This window comes from Notamacropus eugenii, chromosome 2, assembly GCF_028372415.1.
Source record: "Notamacropus eugenii isolate mMacEug1 chromosome 2, mMacEug1.pri_v2, whole genome shotgun sequence".
Classification (NCBI taxonomy): domain Eukaryota; kingdom Metazoa; phylum Chordata; class Mammalia; order Diprotodontia; family Macropodidae; genus Notamacropus; species Notamacropus eugenii.
Genome location: NC_092873.1, coordinates 215,524,262 through 215,535,751, shown reverse-complemented (window position 1 = coordinate 215,535,751; position 11,490 = coordinate 215,524,262). Strand labels below are relative to the sequence as shown.

The 11,490-nt window shown below is 35.4% G+C and overlaps 1 long non-coding RNA gene across 4 annotated transcripts in view; it reads left to right on the top strand.

The window, feature by feature from the left end:
- The first annotated feature begins 426 nt into the window (after window positions 1-426).
- The window catches only part of LOC140526789 (uncharacterized), a 35,647-nt gene continuing 24,583 nt past the window's right edge, over window positions 427-11,490 (top strand). For 2 of the 4 annotated variants that reach the window (XR_011974524.1, XR_011974523.1), the window contains exons 1-2: window positions 428-712; window positions 913-1,060. This is a non-coding gene — a long non-coding RNA (uncharacterized lncRNA). Of the gene's footprint in view, window positions 713-912; window positions 1,061-11,490 lie in introns of all 4 variants that reach the window. The other 2 variants (XR_011974526.1, XR_011974525.1) reach the window with 2 other exon arrangements.

Genomic DNA, 11,490 nt, shown 5'->3' with positions numbered 1-11,490 from the left:
TCAAGAAAACAATAAATCAAACCCTCATCTGTAGTGTTTGATGATTTCCAAGGTATAAATGTTCACAATGAAAGTTTAACAGTGGAGATATCTCCAACATACTGCTGATCTCATCTCCAGTAGAGTAAGTAACTAATAAAATATTCTATCCCTGATACCTTTATCAGGTAAGAAAATCTCCACTGAAATCAGTCACAGGCATGAAACTAACATATTCCCTGTTATATGCTGCAGGTTGTTTATAAGCTATCAAGCTGGTTCAGAACCCAGCATTTGAGTGCTGGGCAAATTACAGGAAATAGCAAGTTTCAGGAAAGCCTCTGAGAGGGATGTACTTTGGGGCCAGGGAGAGAAGAGTGTCTGTTTTCTCCCTCCCTTGGGAAGAGGATAACCTTGTGAATTTCAAAAGGTCTGGAAGATTTTGGACTTGACATCAGCATTCAGGCAATGTCCCTGGAACAGTTGATAACAGTGTTTTCATTGAGAGTCAAGGACAAACTAGACAGGCTGAGGAAAAGCAGCTTCAGGCCTCTACCAGGAGCCCAGGAGAAAGCTCCACCATGCCTCGGGGGATTTCTTGAGGACCCCATAAAGTGGAGAAAAAAACTTTCAGCAAAGGACTTAATGAGCTGTGAGTGATTCTCTCCCAGCCCACCTTGCCACATGTGCTGAAGTCTGAATTCATATTCCCTTCGACTCTGTATGTTGAAAAGTATGTTTCCCATTTTGTGTGTAAATGTATATGTAGAGGGGTGTGTGTGTGTGTGTGTGTGTGTGTGTGTGTGTGTGTGTGTGTGTGTGTATTTATCCAAATGTTCTTAGCATTTGTTGTTTAGTCGTTTTTTCAGTCTGACTCTTCACAAGCCCATTTGGGGTTTCCTTGAAAAGATAATGGAGTGGTTTCTTCTCCAGATCATTTTACAGATGAGGAAACTGAGGCAAACAGGACTAAGTGACTTCCCCAGGGTCACCCAATTAGTAAGTATCTGAAGCTGGATTTGAACTCAGGAAGATGTTTTGCTGAGTCCAGGCCCTGAACTCTGTCCACAATGCCACCCAGGTACTTTATAATTCTTGCCATACCACATTAGTAAATACTTGTCTCTAAAAACTATATCTCTCTCACTAATTGATACCAAATGATAATCAATTGGTGAAGCATAATCAATGCAGGAATGTTATAACATTGAAAAGATACTTTCTAACCCCATCAGGTTCAGTCAGACCCTGAGGGGAGCAGCAGCAGCTACCTTTTGGGGGACCAGACTACCAATGAGAATGGGGGTTGGGAAAGTAGTGTGGTATACCTCACATTGCTTTCAGATCAGTATTGCAGAAATACAGATATGACCATGCCACTCTACTTGTCAATAACTGTAAATTTTTTTTAACTTTTTATTTAAAGTTTTGAGTTCCAACTTCTGTCCCTCCCTTCCCCCATCCCTGAAAGGGTAAGAAATCAAACATAGGTTATACCTGTGAAATTATGTAAACCATTTCCATATGAATCATTTTGTGCAAGAAGACTCAAAAAAAAAGAAAGTGAAAAATAGCATGCTTCAGTCCATATTCAAACAATATTAATTCTTTCTTTGGAGGTACATATGGTATACATCATTATTAAGGCCTTTGGGATTGTCTTAGATCATTGTACTGTTGAGAGTAGCTAAGTCATTCACAGTTCTTCATCGAACAATATTGCTGTTACTATGTACAGCGTTCTCCTGGTTCCGTTCACTTCGCTATGCATCGGTTCATGTAAGTCTTCCTAGGTTTTTCTGAAATCATCCTGCTTCTCATTTCTTACAGCACCATAATATTCTATTACAATCATATATCACAGCTTCTATATTCATTTCCCAGTTGATGGGTATCTCCTGAATTTTCAATTCTTAGCCAGCACAAAAAAGAGCTGCTATAAACATTTTTGTATAAATAGGTCCTTTTCCCTTTTTTTGAATTTCTTTGGGATACAGACCTTGCAGAGGTTTTGCTGGATCGAAGCGTATGCAGTTTTATAGCCTTTAGGGCATAACTCCAAATTGGTTTCCAAAATAGCTGAAATAGTTCATAAGTCTACCAACTTAATACTAACAATGTATTAGTTCTAGTTTCCCCACATCCCCTCCAACATTTATCATTTTCCTTTTTTGTCACATTAGCCAATCTGATAGGTGTGAGGTGGTACCTCAGAGTTGCTTTAATTTGCATTTCTCTGATCAATAGTGATTTAGAATATTTTTTCAGATGACTATAGGTAGCTTTAATTTCTTCATCTGAAAATTGCCTGTTCGTGTCCTTCGACCATTTATCAACTGGGGAATGACTTGTATTTTTATAAATTTGACTCAGTTCTTAATGTATTTGTGAAATGAGATCTTTATGAGAGATACTTGTTGCAAAAAATTTCCCCCAGTTTTCTGCTTTCCTTATAATTTTGGTTGCATTGGTTTTGTTTGTGTAAAACTTTTTAATTTTATATAATCAAAATTATCTATCTTACATTTTAATGATTTCTGTATCTTCTTTGATCTTAGATTCTTCCCTTATCCATAAATCTGACAGATAAACTATTGCATGCATTCTTAATTTACTTATGGTATCATCCTGGATGTCTAAGTCATACACTCATTTTGACTTTATCTTGGTATATGGTGTGAGATGTTGGTCTATCCCTAGTTTCTGCATACTTTTACTCAGTTTTCTCAACAGTTTTTGTCAAATAATGAGTTTTTGTTTTGAAAGTTTGCATCTTTGGATTTATGATATACTAGATTACTGTGGTAATTTACTATAGTGTAACTTGTATCTAGTCTATTCCACTGCTCCACCACTGTGTTTCTTAGTCAGTACCAGATAGTTTTGATAATTACTACTTTATAATACAATTTGAAATCTGGGATGGCTAGATGACCTTCTTTTGCATTTTTTTCATTGATTTCCTTGATATCCTTGAGTTTTTGTTCTTCCAGATAAATTTTGGTATTATTTTTCTAGTGTTATAAAATAATTTTTGATAATTTGATTGGTATAGCACTGAAAAAATAGATTAGTTTAAGTAGAATTGTCATTTTTATTATATTGGCTTGGCCTAACCACAAGCAATTAACATTTTCCATGTTTAGATCTGACTTTATTTGTGTGAAAATTGTTTTATAGTTGTGTTCATATAATTAATGGGTTTGTCTTGGCAAGTAGATTCCCAAGTATTTTATATTGTCTACCATTATTTTAAATGAAATTTCTCTTTCTATCTCTTGCTGCTGCACTTTGTTAGTAATATATAGAAATACTGATGATTTATGTATTAATATATTTATATTTATCCTGCAAATGTACTAAAGTTGTTATAATTTCAAGGAGTTTTAAAGTTGATTCTTTATGATTTTCTAAGTATAACATCATGTCATCTGCAAAGAGTGATAGTTTTATTTCCTTATTGCCTTTTCTTTGCCTTTCATTTCTTTTTCTTCCCTTATTGCTATAGCTAGCATTTCTAGTACAATGTTAAATGATAGAGACGATAATGGTCATACTTGCTTCACCTCTGGTTATATTGGGAAGGTTTCTCAATAACTTTTGATGCCAGCACCATAATGTCAAATCCAAATGTACTGATAGCCCTCTGTAGTTTGATGAAGACTTACTTTCCCTCCTTTATTGATCGCTTCCCCAATCCTCAATGCAAAGTCTCCATTATAGCCAGAATGCTCTACTTACCATACCTTCAACTGGCACTTAAATATGGAATGCAAGAATCAGAAGGACCTCAAAGGCCAACTAGCTTACCCAAGACAGGCACAGAATATGCAGCCTAACTGCAGAATAGTTAGAATGATTCATAACTCCACCAACAATGTATTAGTGTTCCTGTCTTTACATCATCCCTCTAACATTGATTATTTCCATTTTTTGCCTTTTTGCCAATTTGTTGGGTGAAGTGAAACCTCAGAATTGTTTTTTTCATGTTTTTTATTATTAGCAACTTGTAACAGTTTTTCATATTGCTTTGAATAATTTGAAATTATTTTGCTCCAAGATCTTTTTTTTTAAATCAAAAACAGTTATCACCATTTCTCCATTTGGTAGTTGATTTGATTTTTCAAATAGAGATGTAAGACTCTATATGTATTTGTATTCAATTTTATCTTACTAAACTTTTTTATCTTATTAAACTCAGCTCAACATTCCAGCTTCTCCAGATCTTTTATTTTTGGATTCTGACTGTCAACTGATAAATTAACTTGTGAATCTGGCAAATCAATTAAACTCTTGACCTCATGCTCCTATCTATAAAATAAGGGGAGTAGACTAGATGACCTGATTGGACTGGGAGCTCCTTTAGATCAGGGAGTGTTTGTCTTTTGCTTTTATAATCCCAGTGTTTAGCATAGTATGTGGCACATAGTAGATGTTTAATAAACAATAGTTGACTGACTGATCTCTAAAGTCCCTTTCAGCCCTAAATCTATGACCCTATAGCTTCTAGCTCCATGGTGACTAAGTTATATAAGGAAGACACCTGCCACCCCTTCTCCTCCCAATTTGCACTCTAGATGCAGATGCCTGAGTCAGATACCTAGATAGGGTAGTATAGATAGTCCCTAATTTCAGAGTAGATTAGATATGCAAATGAATAGCAAGGTAGTTGATCTCTGGAGGATATTCCCCTTTCTTTTCCTGGCCCTATTCTTCCAGTGGCATTTATCCTGTTTGCTAACTAAGAAAAACAGGGAAATAATTGGCATTTATACAGTGCCTTAAGGTTTATAAAGTGCTGTACAAATGCAAGAAACCTGAGAAACAGACACAATTATGTTTTATTCCCATTTTTAACAGAGAAGGAAACTGAGGCAGACAGCAGTTAAGCCACTTGCTCAGGGTCATACAGCTAGGAAATATCTGAGGCTGAATTTGAACTCAGGAGTTCCTGCATTCAGGTTCAGCCCTCTATCCACTGGACTACCTAGCTGCTTCATAATTGGCCTCAGAGTTAATTTTTCTTGTTTAAGTGGAGAAATTGCCTTTCTCATTCCTCCTCTGAACCTCTAATACCTTGTGGCCCTTATTACACTTTGCTTTGTAATGTAATTATTTATGTTATTATTCTTTCCTTTATTTGTAAGCATCTTTAGGGTAGGTCAGTTTTCCTTTTGTCATATTGCCCCTTACATAATGAGGTATCATCAAATATTTGGTTTATTAGTTAAATAATTCTGGAGAGAGTAACTTTATGGAAATAAAGGAAGTATAATTTAGTACTAGGACTTGAATTTGGTGGCCTAATTTGGCCATTTTTATTTAAATCTGAGTAATTCCTAGGCTTCTACAGTGTGTACCCCCTGCACCATAAACCGCTCCCCCAGACATTGCTATCTACCCTGCATCTATAAACACATATGTGTGTAAATGTGTGTGTGTATACATATATACATAAGTAAAATGTCAACACAAAATAGTACAAACAGTCCCCAGTTTGTAAGCTTAATCCCAACAATTAAAAAAAGTTCCTAGATAATTCAATTACTTGAAGGCTGAAGAGTTAGTTAATAAAGATTTTTTTGTTTACAATAGTCCAAATAAGGTGAACTATATGAATGAACGAATGAATGAAAAAGCACTCATTAAAACTTAGCATGTGTCAAGCACTGTGTTAGTCACCAAGGAGACAAACAGAAAAGTGCAACAATCCAAATTCTCAAGGAGCTCACATTCTTATAAGAGGAGACTCTGCGTGTGTGTGTCTCCTTGAGAGTTTTGAATTGTTGCACTTTTTCTGTTTGTCTCCTCGGTGATTAACACAGTGCTTGACATGTTAAGTTTTTATTCTGTGCTTTCTCATTCATTCATTCATATAGTTCACCTTATTTGGACTATTGTAAACAAAAAAAATTTTATTAAGTAACTCTTCAGCCTTCAAGTGAATGAATTATTTAGGAACTTTTTTTTTAATGGTTGTGATTAAGCTTACAAGTTGGAGACTGCCTGTACTATTTTATACTGGCATTTTACTTCTTATGTGAGAATATCTTGTCTCTTTAACTATTTTATCAACTTATCAAGGACAGAGATTTTTCCTATGCTTTTCTGAATCCACCAGAACACTTTATTTATAGGTTCTCTCTCTCTCTCTCTCTCTCTCTCTCTCTCTCTCTCTCTCTCTCTTTCTCCACACTCATACCGCACACATATATCTATATATAAATAAAGAGATGACGTATCTATATATACATGATGAATGAAGCAAAGATTAACCAATGTTTTTAATAGATTTTTAACAAACATTCTAAGGTACTTTTTTTCTGCTCAAGACACTATGCTAGGTGCTGGGAATATAAAAACGAAAACCAGCAGTCACCCACCAAAAGATTACAATTTAAACCAAGAATAATACTAAACTGGTAAAGTAGAATGTGATAAAGAGTAAGGAGAGATCTCAGATAAGTATCTCAGACAATTTAAGAAAGAAATTAAGAAAGGAATAAAATCTTCCTTTGGAGATCATCCAAACGCATTGTTTTTCAAATGTTTAAGTAAAAGTAGAACTGCCGATATTTTGACTGAATGTTTCATGAGTGACTGACTAAAATGCCTTCTAGTGCCAAGGAATATGACAGAACTTTTCTTTAAACTGTATAAACTAAGAAATACCTACTTTGCCTCATTAACTTGTACTCCATAAAATTGGCTTGGCATTTCACTATTTATTTTTAAGAATATTTTACAAGTGTTTTATATAAAAGTCATATTGTAAAACATTCATTTACTGTTGAATTTTTTTTGAGAATTTTTAAAAAAATCATCCTATTTTGAGATATGGATATGTATATAATTTTAACATGCTCTAATATATACATGCACACATACATAGATACATATGTATATGAATCATGTAGGGTGTGTATATGTGTGTATATATTTGTATATGTGAATATATATATATATACATACACAGACACATACATACACACATATATATATACCTGTCTCTCTCTCTGTCTCTCTCTCTATCTATCATCTATCTCTGTATCTCTCTCTCTCTATCTATATCTTAATGTGAAATATTTGGATTTTGTACCTCTTCTAGGGAATGAAAGAAGGCCATGGAGGAAGAGATACCTGAGTTAGGACATAAAGCACATGTGGTCTTATGGAGGCAGTGCATTATAGATATGGAGGGTGAAGAATTTAATAGCAGAGAAATCAGGAGACTTGCTCAACAACAAAATAAGCTAGTAAGTGTCAGATCAGGACACTGAGCCCAGAACAACTCATTGCGAGACCAAGAGTCAATAATACCTCTATATTTGCAAAGCACTGTACCAGGTACAAGAAGGGAAAGCTGTCCCTATGGGGAGCCAATTCAAAGTCATTAGAGATTGAACACTATGAACAGCTATAGGTAACCAGCTGAACTGAAGGAACCGATGAGGGACAGCACACTATGGAGAAAAGAATATTGGAGCAGAGGTCCAGAGATCTGGGTTGAAGTCTTTGCTCTTCTATGTGTCATTTTACATGTTTGAGCTTGTGTTTACTCATCCTTTAATGGCACTTATACTAAATGGCCTCTAAGGTCTCTTTCATATAAAAGAAAAATTATGTGATTCTAGAGAAGTCGGGAGCTTAAATAAGTCATTTGTCATAGAAGAAAGCAATTCCATGTTCAGCCCTCCCCTTATAGGCTAACAGATAGAGAGAGAGAGAGAGATTATATATATACATATAGTTTTATTTCCTTATTGCCTTTTCTTTGCCTTTGATTTCTTTTTCTTCTCTTATTGCTATAGCTAGCATTTCTAGTACAATGTTAAATAATAGAGATGATAATGATCATCCTTGCTTCACCTCTGGTTATATTGGGAAGGTTTCTCAATAACTTTTGATGCCAACACCATAATGTCAAATCCAAATGTACTGATAGCCCTCTGTAGTTTGATGAAGACTTACTTTCCCTCCCTTATTGATCTCTTCCCCAATCCTCAATGCAAAGTCTCCATTATAGCCAGAATGCTCTACTTACCATACCTTTAATTATATATATATGTATATATATATATATATATATAAAATCTCTCTCTCTCTCTCTCTCTCTCTCTCTCTCTCTCTCTCTCTCTCTCTCTCTCTCTCTCTCTCTGTTAGCCTATAAGGGGAGGGCTGAACCCCTGGATGATGAAGACGACCTAATATGGTAGAGCCGCAGAGCAGTTTAATGTACAATTTGAGTTTATTTGGGGATGTGGCTGAAAAGGAGTCAATTACTTGTGTGTAGGCACATTGAGTATTAACTTGATCAAAACATTCTTTCCAAGGCACCTGCCCATTCCAATGCTTTTGAATCCTCACAAAAGCACATTAGACAAAACAGGCCAGTCCTTCTGAAAAAGCACAGTGTTGGCTGCATGATATTTTGCAGAACATATGTAGCCTGTGACAGATATGGCTGTCCTTAATGTTCTGTTATTTCTTTGACCTTTTCTCTATTGCTGTAGGTTGCTGTCCAAGTCAGAGACGATGAAGCTAACCATGTTAGGATGTGGACATGAAACGGTCATTTATAATTCCTGGAATGCGTTCAATTTTCCATGTCCTTTTCTTTTTCTTTGCTACATTTCAACATCCCAATTCAGTCGCAGAATTGTATGGGCAATATTGGCACATTTCTGGGTTCTTGTGCAGATTTAAAAAGAGGTTTTTTTTTTTTTTTTCAGTAGAATGAAAGGGAGAGAGAGAGAAAGAAGAAACCAGTTATCACTGACTTTGGGCCCTAAAGCCTGTTCAGTTATGGTAGTTTGTAACCTCAAGTTTACCCTCTTTAGTTCATCAGTTCAGATGTGAATAGTATCTTTTATTGAACCCAGTCACCCCAAAGTCTCCTTATAATTATTCTGGCTTACATAAAACACTCTCTCTCTCTCTCTCTCTCTCTCTCACTTTCTCAAAGAAATAGATTAGTTTACTGCATGTCATATAGAAAAACAATTATTTTGTTTGGTATTTAGTTTTTATTTCTAAGGATTTTTTTGATCCTAGTAAATTTTTAAATTACTGAAATATTTTCTGCTTTTGTCTTTGAATGTTGAATGGAAAGAAAACATTCTTCTTTTTTCTTAAACTCCAGAGCACTAACAGACCAAGCCAGCATGAAAATCAACTGACATTTATAGTCCTTTACTATTTTAAAAATACATATATTTGAGCTTCATAACAGCCATGTGAGGCTGGGCAGATATTATTACCATTTCTTGACCTGGGTTTGAGATTTCAACTGAGTTGGGAACTCCCTCAGAAGAAAACTCCCTTTATCAGTGTAGATCAAGAACTATTATGCAAATGAAGGGTTTTAGAGTTGCCTGAGGCACTGGGAGGGTAGATGACTTACTCCAGGTGGTAGAGTAAGTAGGCTCAGTTTTGGTCCTATTCTCCATCTCCTCTACTGAACTGCTTCTCTTCTCTCTCCTCCTCCTCCCTCACTCCCACCCTCATTTTATAGTGATGGAAAATGAGGATCAGAAAGAGAAATTAAGTGACTTGCCCATGGTACACTAGTAACATATTAATCAGTGAACAACAGTAATTAATCACAGATTACACGCCAGACTCTGTGTTCAATAACGAACATACAAAGACAAAAATGAAATGATCCCTACTCTCATGGGGCTTACATTTTGTCAGGGGAGATGAAACAAAGATAAATGAATATGTACACTATATATACATACATGTACACATGTATATGTGCATGTGTATCACCTGCTTCCTCAAAATTAATACACATACATATGTGTGCAGGTATAAGTATAAAATATTACATGGTGTCATATATCACATATATCACATTACTTAGTTTTTATATATAATATTATAATGCATACATAGTTGTACCCACATGTGCATATACACACAGGAATGCTTTATACATACATAGATGCACATACATAGGCATACACATAAACTCACATACACACATGCATACATGCACAGATGTATACACATATATACACACAGATACACACATTATATATAAAGAAACGCCCAGTAAATTTGGGAGGGAGGATGATAGACACTATGGAAGATTTGGAAAGCCATGATGGAGAACAATGATTCTCAAACTTTTTGACCTCAGGACCTCTTTACAACCTTAAAAATGACTGAGGAACACAAATAAATTTGGTTTGTATGGGTTATAGCTATCAGTATTTGCCATGTTAAAATGAAACCTGATATATTTTTTAAATGTTAATTTGATAACAATAATAAACCTATTACTTGTTAATGAAAATAGCTATATATTCCAAAACAAAAAAAGAAAATACAGAGAGGTATTGGTTTGCATGTTTTTGCAAATCTCTTTTATGTCTGACTTAATAGAAAACAGCTGGATTCTCATCTCTGCTTTGACATTGTTCTTTTTCTTTTTTGCTATATGCTGTTTTGATTGAAATCCATCAAGAAAATCCAGTGTCACACAGCTGTATAGTTGGAAAAGGAAAGGGGTACTTTAACAGGCAAATAACATTGGTATTATTTTGAAAAATAATTTTGATCCCCTTGGACTTCCGGGAAGTGGCTAGGGGACTCTTGGGTATCCATGGACCACACTTTAAAGAAATATGGAAACAAGCATTTATAAAGCACCTACTGGACCTGGCACTATTCTGTGATCCTCACCATAACCCTGGGAGGTAGGTACTATTATTGTCTCCATTTTATAGTTAAAGAAACGGTATCAAACAGAGATTCAGTAACTTGTCTAGGGTCACATAGTTAGTAAGTATCTGAGACTGCATTGAAACTCAAGTCTTCTTGATTTCTGGCCCAGCTTTCTATTCATTCTGCCATCTAGCTGCCCTTTAAACCCACTGGTGTAGAAATTGGTACTTTCTTTAGTTGAGTCTTATACTAGTTGAGCTTTTACTTCACAAAGTATCTTGGAGTTTGGGGGCTATTTTCTTTTTCTTCCATATTTATTATCTATTCTATCATATTTTTCTCCAAAAAACTGGGATAGTTAACTTTTTTGTCTCACATAGTTTTCATTTATGATTTCTTGAAATATAGCTCTGAAAAACGGGACTTTGATAAAGCCTGTTGGGATGCAAATGGAGCTACTTGACTATGCCTTTAATTCCAAATCACTATGGCTTTCATTGATTGGCCAATAATAGGTTGCAGCCCCACCCTCACTTGCTCATTGTTTGGGTTTTGATGGGAATTGTAAATAGCAGTTGTTTCTATTTTTGCCAGAAACTCTGAAGGTCTTCCCCTCCCAGGCAGATTCTTTTGTAAAGGCAAACTAGGCCATCTTCCTTTAATTACCTTATGGGAGTTGTCTCCAACAAACTGAGACTTGGGAATGACCTTAACTTAAAAATGCCAAGGTTTTCCACTGCATCTGGGCTATCAGCAGTAGCCTTGACTTTTGTCTTACTGTTGGACTCCAATGACTCTGGAGCAGAGAGTGAAGTTGATGACCTTGTACAGCATTGC